At 40.9% G+C, this 12,806-nt stretch overlaps 1 protein-coding gene across 4 annotated transcripts in view; it reads right to left on the bottom strand.

Annotated features, from left to right (window-relative positions):
* The window catches only part of KLHL8 (kelch like family member 8), a 68,138-nt gene extending 55,666 nt beyond the window's left edge, over window positions 1-12,472 (bottom strand). For 2 of the 4 annotated variants that reach the window (XM_045056120.1, XM_045056121.1), the window contains exon 1: window positions 12,230-12,470. The gene's annotated coding sequence lies outside the window, so the exon portion shown is untranslated. Of the gene's footprint in view, window positions 1-12,229 lie in introns of all 4 variants that reach the window. The other 2 variants (XM_045056122.1, XM_003985196.6) reach the window with 2 other exon arrangements.
* Between the last annotated feature and the right edge of the window lie 334 nt (window positions 12,473-12,806).

Genomic DNA, 12,806 nt, shown 5'->3' with positions numbered 1-12,806 from the left:
GGGCTCAAACTCACGAGCCATGAGATCATGACCTGAGCTGAAGTCAGATGCTTAACCAATTGAGCCACCCAGGCGCCCCGCAAAGAATAGAGATTTTAAATTTTGAATCAAACAGTCCAAAAGAAAGAAAGAATATTGTTAAAATGTCAATACTACCCAAAGCAATCTACACATTCAATGCAATACCTATCAAAATTGCACCAGCATTCTTCTCGAAGCTAGAACAAGCAATCCTAAAATTTGTATGGAACCACAAAGGACCCTAAATAGCCAAAGTAATACTGAAGAAAACCAAAGTGGGAGGCATCATAATCCCAGACTTTAGCCTCTATTACAAAGCTGTCATCATCAAGACAGTATGGTATTGGCACAAAAACAGACACACAGACCAATGGGATAGAATAGAGAACCCAGAATTGGACCCACAAATGTATGGCCAACTAATCTTTGACAAAGCAGGAAGGAGTATCCAATGGAAAAAAGACAGTCTCTTTAACAAATGGTGCTAGGAGAACTGGACAGCAACATGCAGAAGAATGAAACTAGATCACTTTCTTACACCATTCACAAAAATAAACTCAAAATGGATGAAGAACCTGAATGTGAGATAGGAAACCATCAAAAACCCTAGAGGAGAAAGCAGGAAAAAACCTCTCTGACCTCAGCTGCAGCAATTTCTTACTTGACACATCTTCAAAGGCAAGGGAATGAAAAGCAAAAATGAACTATTGGAACCTCATGAAGATAAAAAGCTTCTGTACTGCAAAGGAAACAATCAGCAAAACTAAAAGGCAACCAATGGACTGGAAAAAGATATTTGCAAATGACATATTGGATAAAGGGCTAGTATCCAAAATCTATAAAGAACTCACCAAACTCCACACCTGAAAAACAAATAATCCAGTGAAGAAATGGGTAGAAGACATGAATAGACACTTTTCTAAAGAAGACATCCAGATGGCCAACAGACACATGAAACATTGCTCAATGTCACTCCTCATCAGGGAAATACAAATCAAAACCACACTCAGATATCACCTCACACCAGTCAGAGTAGCTAAAATGAACAAATCAGGAGACTATAGATGCTGGAGAGGATGTGGAGAAATGGGAACCCTCTTGCACTGTTGGTGGGAATGCAAACTGGTGCAGCCGCTCTGAAAAACAGTGTGGAGGTTCTTCAAAAAATTAAAAATGTAGGGGCGCCTGGGTGGCGCAGTCAGTTAAGCGTCCGACTTCAGCCAGGTCACGATCTCGCGGTCCGTGAGTTCAATCCCCGCGTCAGGCTCTGGGCTGATGGCTCAGAGCCTGGAGCCTGTTTCCGATTCTGTGTCTCCCTCTCTCTCTGCCCCTCCCCCGTTCATGCTCTGTCTCTCTCTGTCCCAAAAATAAATAAACGTTGAAAAAAAAAAATTAAAAATGTATCTACCCTATGACCCAGCAATAGCACTGTTAGGACTTTACCCAAAGGATACAGGAGTGCTGATGCATAGGGGCACTTGTACCTCAATGTTTATAGCAGCACTTTCAACAACAGCCAAATTATGGAAAGATCCTAAATGTCCATCAGCTGACAAATGGATAAAAAATATGTGGTTTATATATACAATGGAATACTACTTGGCAATGAGAAAGAATGAAATCTGACCATTTGTAGCAACGTGGATGGAACTGGAACATATTATGCTAAGTGAAATAGGCAGGCAGAGAAAGATAGATACCATATGTTTTCACTCATATGTGGATCCTGAGAAACTTAACAGAAGACCAGAGGGGAGGGGAAGCGGAGGGAAAAAGTTACAGAGAGGGAGGGAGGCAAACCATAAGAGACTCTTAAGTACAAAGAACAAACTGAGGGTTGATGCGGGTGGGGGAGAGGGGAAAGTGGGTGATGGGCATTGAGGTAGGCACCTGTTTGGGATGAGCACTGGGTGTTGTATGGAAACCAATTTGACAATAAATTATATTTAATAAAAAAAAAACAGTCCAAAAGAAAATATATTGAACCAATAATTAAAAGAGAAGCCCCTGCTTTGACAAACTGGATTACAGTTTCAATAGTTACTACTTGGTCAAGGTACACATGACTCCTAACAATTAACTACTGTGACTTAAAAAAATGTTTTTCTTTAAAAAATGCTTTTCTTCGGGGCGCCTGGGTGGCGCAGTCGGTTAAGTGTCCGACTTCAGCCAGGTCACGATCTCGCGGTCCGTGAGTTCGAGCCCCGCGTCAGGCTCTGGGCTGATGGCTCAGAGCCTGGAGCCTGTTTCCGATTCTGTGTCTCCCTCTCTCTCTGCCCCTCCCCCGCTCATGCTCTGTCTCTCTGTCCCAAAAATAAATAAACGTTGAAAAAAAAAAATTTTTTTTAAATGCTTTTCTTAGCATAACCACATATTAGATACAATTGTTATCAAAGTCTGCTCGTTAAATACTAATGTCATTTCCAGAGTCTATGATCAATGTTTTTACTACACTGAATACTTTGTAAGATGTTCCTATTTTGGGGTCTGTTTTATTAAGAAAGCTATCTAGTATTGTTTCACTATCATAATCATCCCCCCCCCTTATTTGAACTGGCTAACAAAATTTATTATAGTCATAATAGTCAGAAAGTCTAATATAAAGTAGTAAAAGAAACAAAAATATTTTTTAAAAACTTGAATTTTTACCTAAGTATGTGAGTAATGTGTATGAACTCTCTCTTAAGTAGGGACTCTATTACTAGTTTTGTTTAAGAATGTCACAGGAGTGGGGCGCCTGGGTGGCTCAGTCAGTTGAGCATCTGACTCTCGGTTTACACTAAGGTCAAGATCTCGTGGTTCATGAGTTTGAGCCCCATATCGAATGCTGCCAACACAGAGCATGCTTGGGATTCTCTCTCTCTCTCTCTCTCTCTCTCTCTCTCTCTCTCTCTCTCTCTCTCTCTCTCTCTCTCTCTGCCCCTCCCCTGCTCATAGTCTCTGTCTCTCTTAAAATAAATAAATAAACTTTAAAAGAAATTGTTTTAAGAAGGTCATAGGGGTCATAGGGTTGTACTTAAATTAATAAATGACAATCTGAATAAAAATATAAAGCCTACCAAAAAATAAATTTACCAATTTGTTTCTGACTGTGAAAAGATGTTTCTCACTCAATAGCCAATCAAAATAAAGAACACAAAGCTAGATAATAATTACTTACTTAGGGAGAGCTATGTTGGTCAGGCACAGACCTGAGTAGAGCAGATTGCTAATCTTATATAGGGTTTAGGAGGAAATCTGGAGTTCAGGGATTGGTGGATTTTTAGAGGTTTAGAAGCAGTGCTACTAAAAGGGCTACCACTGACTAGCTGGCTTGCAAAATCCTGTTCAGTAAGGTAGGTTGTTATTGATTGATCACAGTGACTTAAAAACAACAATTCCAAAGAACTGTCATGTATTCAGTAAGCAGGTTTAAAACTGGTTCAAGTGACTAATTGTTACCATGGCTATACAAGAATCAGTCTTCTAGGAGTTTGGAAACTTCCTTTTACTTTCACAAGGTGAGCACAGGAACCAACATACATACACATATATATATATACACATACTGTGTATGCAAGTCACATGGTTTTAAAATCACATTTCAAGGAATTCCAATAAAAATAGAAATATTATCAGTGTTAAGGGGAAACACCATTTATTTGCCTTGAAACCTATTCATTTCATCAACCAGTCACATGTTATATTGCAGGTTATGGAAATTCAAAGATGAATATGAAAAGCAACAACCAAGTGCTTTACAGCAGTGCTATTCAAGGTGAGTCTGGCAGCACCTGGGTGGCTCAGTCGCTTAAGCACCTGACTCTTGATTTCAGCTCAGGTCATGATCTCACAGTTGTGAGATAGAGCCCCACATTGGGCTCCCATGCTGAGCTGGATGCAGAGCCTGCTTGCAATTCTCGCTCTCTCCGTCTTCCTCTCTGCCCCTCCCTGCTCATACTCTCACACATGCTCTTTTTCAAACTAAATAAAAAACTTTTAAAAAACATATGCACAAAAGCAATCTAACCTTTTAAAAAGTTATCTGAAATAAGTCCCCCTTGAAAAAGGATAAGACATGACATAATTCCTACCATTAATGAGCCTGAATTACCCAGATGGGACAAAAACAGATGATAAAAATAATGTAGTAAAGTCAACAGTAAAGAGACGTACTGGATATTAAGGGAGAACACAAACTATCCCAGATGATCAAGGTTCCCCACTGAATGCAAAAGCCCCCATGCATTCAAAGTTCCCACTCCACTCTACCTAATTATAACCAAGTTTCATACATTATGTTTCCTCAATTTCTCTCATATAATGTTGGCCCTTCTTCTCCGGCAACACCACTTTAGTCACAGGCCCCATCATCTCACAGCTATGATGACAACCTCCCAAAGCCTCTTCTCTCACCAGTGCATCCTTCCTACTGCTGCCAGTTATCATTCCTTAATTCAAATCTGATCATATCAACTCAATGCTTAAAAAATTCCATGAAGGGGAGCCTGGGTGGCTCAGTTAGTTAAATCTATCTTCAGCTCAGGACATGATCTCGTTGTTTGTGGGTTCAAGCCCCATATTGGGCTGTCTGCTATCAGCAGAGCCTGATTCGGATCCTCTGTCCCTGTCTCTGCCCCTCCCCAGCTCACACTCTCTTTCTCAAAAATAAATAAACATTAAAAAAGAAAAATTCCAGGGGCATCTTGGTGACTCAGTCAGTTGGGCGTTCAACCTCAGCTCAGGTCATGATCTCATGGTTCATGAGTTCGAGCCCTGCGTGGGGCTTTGTGGTGACAGCTCAGAGCCTGGAATCTGCTTTAGATTCTGTGTCCCCCTCTCTCCCTACCCCTCCCCCGTTCACACTCTGTCCCCCCCCCCCTCAAAAATAAATAAAGATTTTAAAAAATGTGTTTTTTTAATTCCATGGATACGGGTGCTCAGGTGGCTCAGTCAGTTAAACATCCAACTCTTGATCTCAACTCAGGTCTTGATCTCAGGGTCATGAGTTCAAGCCTTGCACTGTGCTATGTGCTGGACACGAAGAAGGAAGGAAGGAAGGAAGGAAGGAAGGAAGGAAGGAAGGAAGGAAGGAAGGATCGATCCATGGATAATGTAAAGGTAAATGGAAAGAAAACTGGATGCAAGATGTACAATCTCTATTTTGTAAATATGGAGATGTGATAGATTTCCAACTACAAGATAGGTTCCAACTGCAATTGCTGTTTCGGAATCAATTAAGGAATGATTACAAAAATTTCTATTTACTATAGAAAAATCTGTGAAGGAAAATAAGGAAACATAAGTTGAAAGTGGGCCACAGAAATTTATGGCATGGGACATACAAAGCATATTCCCAAAATTTCTTCAAATTTTAAGAATAAAAAAGAAATGACTAAATACTTACCATCACAGCTAGCATGCCTGTTTTAACTGAGTTAAATATTCTTATGGGTCAGGGCACCTGGGTGGCTCAGCTGGTTAAACATCCAACTCTTGATTTCAGCTCAGATCATATCTCACAGTTTGTGGGTTCGAGCCCTGCATCAGGCTCCACAATGACAGTGTGGAGTCTGCCTGAGATTCTCTCTCTCCCTCTCTCTCTGTCCCTTCCCTGCACTCTCTCTCTCAATCTCAAAAATAAATAAATTTTAAAAAGAAATATTCTTATAGGTCATAAACATTTTACAATGCTTTAGAGTCCCTCATATAATGACCATAAGGTACAGTTGTTTTTAGAACTTAAAAAGAGGTAGCATGGGGCACCTGGCTGGCTCAGTCAGAAGAACATGTGATTCCTGATCTCAGGGTTGTGAGTTCCAGCCCCATGTTGGGTAGAGAGATTACTTAAATGAATAAATAAGTTAAAACTTTAAAAAACAAAAAGAAAAAGAGGTTGCATGATATAGCAGAAATAACAGTGAGTTAATCAGTATAATTGGATTTTAACTAGCTACATTTTGGGTAAGTTACCTAATCTCCCCAAGTCTGTTTCTTCATTTATAAAAAGAACAGGATTGGGCAGGTCACAGATCATCAATCTTTTTCCATAAAGGACCAAACAGTCAATATTTTAGGCTTTGTGGCCCATACGGTCTCTTTCATGACCACTCAAGTATGCCATTACAGTATGAAAGCATCAAGAGACAATACATAAGGGAACTAAGTGTGGCTGTGTTCCAATAAAACTTTATTTACAAAAGTGAGAATAAGCTGAGTTTGGCCTCTAAGACCCTAGTTTTAGGTAATCACTGTTTATTTCTAAACTATGAGAGTACTTTTCTTGTATTTGAAATTCCTTAAGCTGTTGCTTAGATTTTTAGAAAAATCTGTTAGCAATAGCTAACACAAGGCACATAAACTAATGATTAATAGCAGACCTTATGATCAGTTTGGGATTCTCTGTTAGCTGTTAGCCTTGGACACATCACTTAAAATCACTCTGGGGGTGCCTGGGTGGCTCAGTCGGTTGAGCATCCGACTTCGGCTCAGGTCATGATCTCGCAGTCTGTGAGTTCGAGCCCTGCGTCAGGCTCTGTGCTGACAGCTCAGAGCCTGGAGCCTGCTTCAGATTCTGTGTCCTCCTCTCTCTCTGCCCCTCCCCACTCGTGCTCTGTCTCTGTCTCAGAAATAAACATTAAAAACAATTTTTTTAAATAAAATAAAATCATTCTGAACCTCAGCTTTAAGTTTGTTGTGAAGTTTAAATAATAATATATAAAATGTTTAACCCTGTATCTAGTTTACAATAGGCATTCAATAAATGAACATTATTGCTTTTATAAATTATGTGATCCCGAGTCCTTAGTCAGGAACACAATACTCCAATCAACATCTTTTCCAACAAATAAAATATGCTTTATAATAATCTACATGCAGATGCATTTTTCATTACAGAAAAAGATAAGGACTGGTTATATTAGCCTAAGTCTTCCTTATTGTTGTTGTTCTTTCAATGACAACAGTCAGCTTTGAGTGCTTACTATCTACTTACTAGCTGTATGACCTTGGTTTAGTTATATAACTTTTCATTAGCGTCAGTTTCTTCATCTGTAAAAATGTGGAAAACAACAGTACCAACTTTACAGGACTGTTATAAGAATTAAATGAGTTAATAAACTGTCTAGCACATAAACTATACAAGTAACTGTTATTATTTGAGCTAGATATGTAACATTTGTTCATTTCAATCCTTGGGACAACCCAAAGAGGTATTATTCCTACCTGACAGTTGTGGATAAAGAAGTTCAGAGAAGCTAAGAAAGCTACCCAAGGTCACAAAGCTATTAAGCGGCAATGCCAAGGACTCAACATAGGCTTGCCTGACTACAAAGCCAAAAGTCTTACCACAAGGCCAAAGATGACGTTAACTATATCTTTGTATGGTATATATAAATTATAAGAACTAAAATGGGGTATTAATAATTATCTCCCGGGGCGCCTGGGTGGCTCAGTAGGTTAAGCGTCCGACTTCAGCTCAGGTCATGATCTCACGGTCTGTGAGTTCGAGCCCCGCGTCGGGCTCTGGGCTGATGGCTCAGAGCCTGGAGCCTGCTTCTGATTCTGTGTCTCCCTCTCTCTCTGCCCCTCCCCTGTTCATGCTCTGTCTCTGTCTCAAAAATAAATAAATTAAAAAAAAAATTTAATAATTATCTCCCCATACAGGAAATGTTTTTCAATTTTTTAAAGTTCAAAGATAAGAGAATACACATAAAATCACTGATCTTAAAATGATAGTTTTTCCATAGGTAAAATTTTTACTGAAATGATCCCCCTTTGTTTTAGATCCAATTAATTTAACTCAAACTTTCATTATTAAAGTAATAAGCAATCCTCTGCGTTAAAATAACTAAAGACGCAGCATAGTGACTTACCTTGTACATGCAAAGTACTATGCAAATGCTAGTATCCACCTCTAATTGATCTTTGAGATTTATCTAAACCTCTCAGATTAATTTTATTAAGAAGCAAACTTGGTGAGTCCAACACAGTTCTGTTACACTACTCTATAAATTCCCAAGAATTGACTTAGAATCTGAACTTCGAAAAGCTTTCCAGTTCATATGAAAATACCAATATCAAAAGGAAAAGTAAAAAATATCTCAAGGAAAAAGACAAAAAGATATTACTCTGCTGCATACATTTGTTATTAAGTTTGTGCTGCAACACTTAACTCACTTCCTACTCTTCAGGCCTTGTGAATGCTACTCGAAACTGATCCAGAAACAAGTTGGCTTCACACCGTAAAGCCTCAGAGCCCAGCAACCTAATACTAAAAAGAAAAATAGGGCAGTTTGATATAGCTTACTTCCAAACTCTATTATAAGAATGAACCCAAACTTAGAACTCTAACCTAACTCTAAAATTCCCCAAATGCAAATAAGATTAATTTTAAATGTTATAAACTAAAATTATAAATTATAATCTAATTTATATAAGCAGGTGGTCAATTTCTTGAAAAATCATACCCAAATTCTTTCCAAACCAGCAACACTGTAAGTCAAAATAACCATCAATTAGGATTTAATAAAACTTTACACTCCGTGCTATACAAGAAGAAATACCACATAACAACAAATATCTAGTTTGGAAAACAAAATACTTAATTTTCTTTAGCATTTGGTGTTCTGTAGAGAAAAGAAAAAATGTTCAAATTTTAAAATAAGGAAACCAAATTATCTTTAAGCATTTCAAAATAAGATTCTAACATGCTGGATTGTATTTGGGTGTCATTCCTTGGGACCTATTCTATTGCCCACCAAGAGTGGAGGGGAGGGGCACCTAGGCGGCTCAGACCATTAAGGTTCCAACTTCAGCTTAAATCATGATCTCACGGTTCATGGATTCCAAGCCCTGTGTCTGGCTCTGTGCTGACAGCTCAGAGCCTAGAGCCTGGAGCCTGCTTTGGATTCTGTGTCTCCCTCTCTCTCTGCCTCTCCCCTGCTCGTGCTGTCTCTCTCTCTCTCTCTCTTTTTTAATTTTTTTTTTTTACATTTATTTATTTTTGAGAAACAGAGTGAGACAAAGCGTGAGTGGGGGAGGGGCAGAGAGAGAAGGAGACACAGAATCTGAAGCAGGCTCCAGGCTCTTAGCAAGCAGTCAGCACAGAGTCTGATGCGGGGCTCGATCCCATGAATTGTGAGATCATGACCTGAGCCGAAGCTGGACACTCAACCCACTGAGCCACCCAGGCGCCCCCCTCTCTCTCTCTTTCAAAAATAAATAATAAACACTAAGGGAAGAGAGGAATGGGCAGTATCTGCCTAACAACAATGGACCAATCAGTGGTGTCATCTCCATATATAAGAAGCAGCACTATTATTTATATGAACATAGTATATCATTAATATCAACTACTAGTTCTGGAAGAAAAACAGGCACTCATGGTGCTTCAAAGATTACCTTTCTTAAAAAATTTTTTAAAAACCTAATATTAAAAATAATCTACAAAATGTTTAGCAAACAAGCCTGCCTAGATAACCGATCCTAATAGTTCTTAAAACCTTTGGTTGGGGGGGGGGGGGGGGGGTGGCATGAACACCTTTTGAACATCTACTGAAAGCTAGGGGTCTTTTCCCCAGAAAGTACAGATACACAGAGTTCACAGACTCTGGGAAGACTATTTATGGACATCCTCATAGATCTAGGTTAAGAACCAGAGAGATGAAGTAGAAATTTTCCCAAGGCATTTTTGACTCTCTTCCATAATTTTATCTCTGACTCATCAAACTAAATCATTCATAACCAGACAATAAACTCTCATGTTCTGCCAAACAAACAAAAAAAAAAGTTTGATGGTATTAAGCCGTATTCACCTGAAAATATGATGAATTGGCAGAATTTTAAAATACAGCATCTAACTAATGATATCAATAAACATTATAGTGTATTATGACAGTTTATAAAATGATTTCACATTATAACAATATTTTATACCCCTTTTACAGCTAAGAAAATAATGATTATTTTTGTTATTCTATGAAGAATTTCTTCTCATTCATCTCTTTAATTCCTAATATACAAAAACAAATAACTTTGTTGAAAATTTAAACATAAGAAACCAAAAGTTTAAACACCCAATTTTTTTAAAACACAAAAACTAACTGAAATTAATTTTTAGGATGTTCAAAATATCTTGTAATCTTTTTGTGGGGGGGGGGGTTATTTATTTAGAGAGAGTGTGTGTGTGTAAGCAGGGGAGGAGCAGAGACATGGGGAGAAAATCCCCAAGCAGACTTCTTCAAAGTCAACTCTGAGCCCCATGTTGGGTCCATCCCACCAACTTGCAAGACCATGACCTGAGCCAAGATCAAGATCAAGAGAGTCCCACGTTTAACCCACAAGCCACCCACCCTTGTAATCTTTTTTCAATAACAATACTCATTTCCATTCTCTACAACTCTTAATTAAAAGTTCTCTTAAAAAAAAAAAAAAGTGTTATTTGTCTAAACCCCATAGAATATACAACATCAAGAGTGAACCCTATTTAAACTACAGACTTTGGGTGATAACGATCTGTCAATGTAGATTCATCTTTTCTAACAAAACTACCATTCCCACGTGGCAATTTTGATAGTGAGGGAGGCTGTGCATATGTGGAGCAGGGCAGGAGGCATATGGAGGCAGAAGGTATATGGGAAATCTGTACCTTACTTAATTTTGCTATGAACCTAAAACTGCCCTAAATATAAACTCTGTTTTGAAAAAGGAGTCAGTGGGTGTGTGTCAAAATTTACCTGGCTTTCTTAACAAATGAGGAAATACTGTTTTGTAAAAATTACCCCGACTGTGAATTAAGTTTCCTGCCAGAATACAGAATGTGCAATTATTACAGATTATCATTAAAAAAAACCCCACAGTAATAGTAATCTTATCAAATACTAAAAGAATGTTTTAAATGTTAATACGAAACAGTGCATATGTGAGTACAGTTATCTTAAGATTCCTTTTTATATTTATGTTCCTATTATTTGATATTTTAAAAGGCAATATACAAAGGGACTGAAAGTTGTAGTTCAGGAAGGAAAAGGAAAAGCAGCAGCCAATGAAAAAAGCCACCGCCAAGCAGAGGTCCTCCTGTTCTCCCAAGACCACCCTCTGCCAGAGTCAGGATTCAAGGGAGATGGAGAAAGGGTTTCCTCATAAAGTGAGAATAAAGAACAGCAAACGTCAATTATCAACTTACAGAAAACAAAAATAATGAAAAAGTGCAACCAGCAGATAAACTACTTTCGTCAACCCAGGTTTTTCGAGACGCTTTCCCGAAAGTATCCTCCCAAGGCGGTAACATTAGCATAGGGTAAAGGGCCAAAAACAGTTATGCTATTAAAACGGATAAAAGGGAATTACTGAGAAAGGTTCAATTTCCTACGTAAAGTCATCGGATTCAACACTGCCAAGTGGGAAAATACGTAAAATGCTTTTCACACCCAGGAGCGCAAACGCTACGACTGTGCAAATCCAGTAAAGGGTAAACCCCGGACTAGAAAACTCCCAACTATGTAGACAAATCGCCCTCCCTGAAGAAATCAGCAAGTTTAGTGGAAGGAAGAAAGAGCTGGTTGTGGAGCAGTAAAACAAACTCCACGGAGCGGCTGCGTGTTCGGAAAGGGGCTTTGGTTCCTGGTGTCACACCAGGAGGCACTCTTCCATTAGGATCTATACTCCCGCGGAAGGGACATCTGACGCGAGCAGCACACCCCCGGTACCAGCAAGTCCCAACGGGCAGCGAGCCCCTCCGGCGAGCCAGTCCCCGGCGGGCTGCGAGTCCCCACGCCGCAGGGCCAGGAGAAAGCCCACCTGCCGCGCACCCACAGGCCGGCCGCCCTCCCTGGGCCCCGAACCCGGCCGGCCGCACCGCTACTGTTCATTCCTTGCACGCCACCAAGCACCTGCCTGTCCGTCTCTTCTTCGAAAGACCGAGAGGAGACAGCCAAGGGGCCACCGACGGGGATGACAGAGCCAGAGGCTGAGGATCTCCTCGAGGAAATGCGACCCCGTTCCTCCCGCCAACCAGAGCGACAGAAAACGTGCAGCGGTTTAATGGGCCCCAAACCCTCTCAGCTGTGGAGTTTTAGTTACTGCTTGGTAGGGCTGGAGTATCCCGGAGCCAGAAGCGAAAGCTCGAGCGGCGTAACGATATTTAGGGTTGGGTTAAAGGAGGGCTCGGCGTGAACCCACAGCACCGCACAAAGGAAGAGAGGAATGAGGAGGGAAGAAGAGCGGTTACCTCGGTCCTCCGCTTGTCCCTCCGCTCGGTTCCTCCCGGCCTCGCTAAAGCAGCAGACGCGCAACCAGGCTACCGCAACCCAGCGTCTCTCCGCAGCACCTAGCGGCGCCGCACTAGACCCGCGCGAGCACCCGACGGACGCGCGCCCTCCTGCGCGGCCCCGTAGAGCCCTGGCGGGCGCCGGGCTTCCTCTCGGCTCAGCCCCGAGAACGGCGGCCTCTAGCGCGGCGGGAGAAGCGCGCGCCGAGGCCCGCGCACAGCACTCTGGGAGGTGTGGTTTATGGTTACCTCCGCCGGGTGCCCGCCCCCCACCGCGTCCTCCCCGCCCCCTCTCGCTCAGGAGCGGCTGGAGGCTTTAGGAGACTGTTGATGCGGTGCTGCCGGGGGGGCGGGGGAAGGTTGAGCAGGGCCTAAGGGACGTCCTCAAAACAGATCGAGACAGGACACCGCATAAATAATTCTGGATTTTTCCATTGCTTACATTTCCATGGCCGTGCAAAATTCAGTTTCTTTTTACATCCACCAACTTCCCTCCTGTGCGTTGGGTATTCTTGGGGTTTATACCTCTTTTTTAAAA

This window comes from Felis catus, chromosome B1 (assembly GCF_018350175.1).
Source record: "Felis catus isolate Fca126 chromosome B1, F.catus_Fca126_mat1.0, whole genome shotgun sequence".
NCBI classification, from domain to species: Eukaryota; Metazoa; Chordata; class Mammalia; order Carnivora; family Felidae; genus Felis; species Felis catus.
The sequence above is the reverse complement of the archived record's forward strand: the minus strand, read 5'-3'. Positions and strand labels throughout refer to the sequence as shown.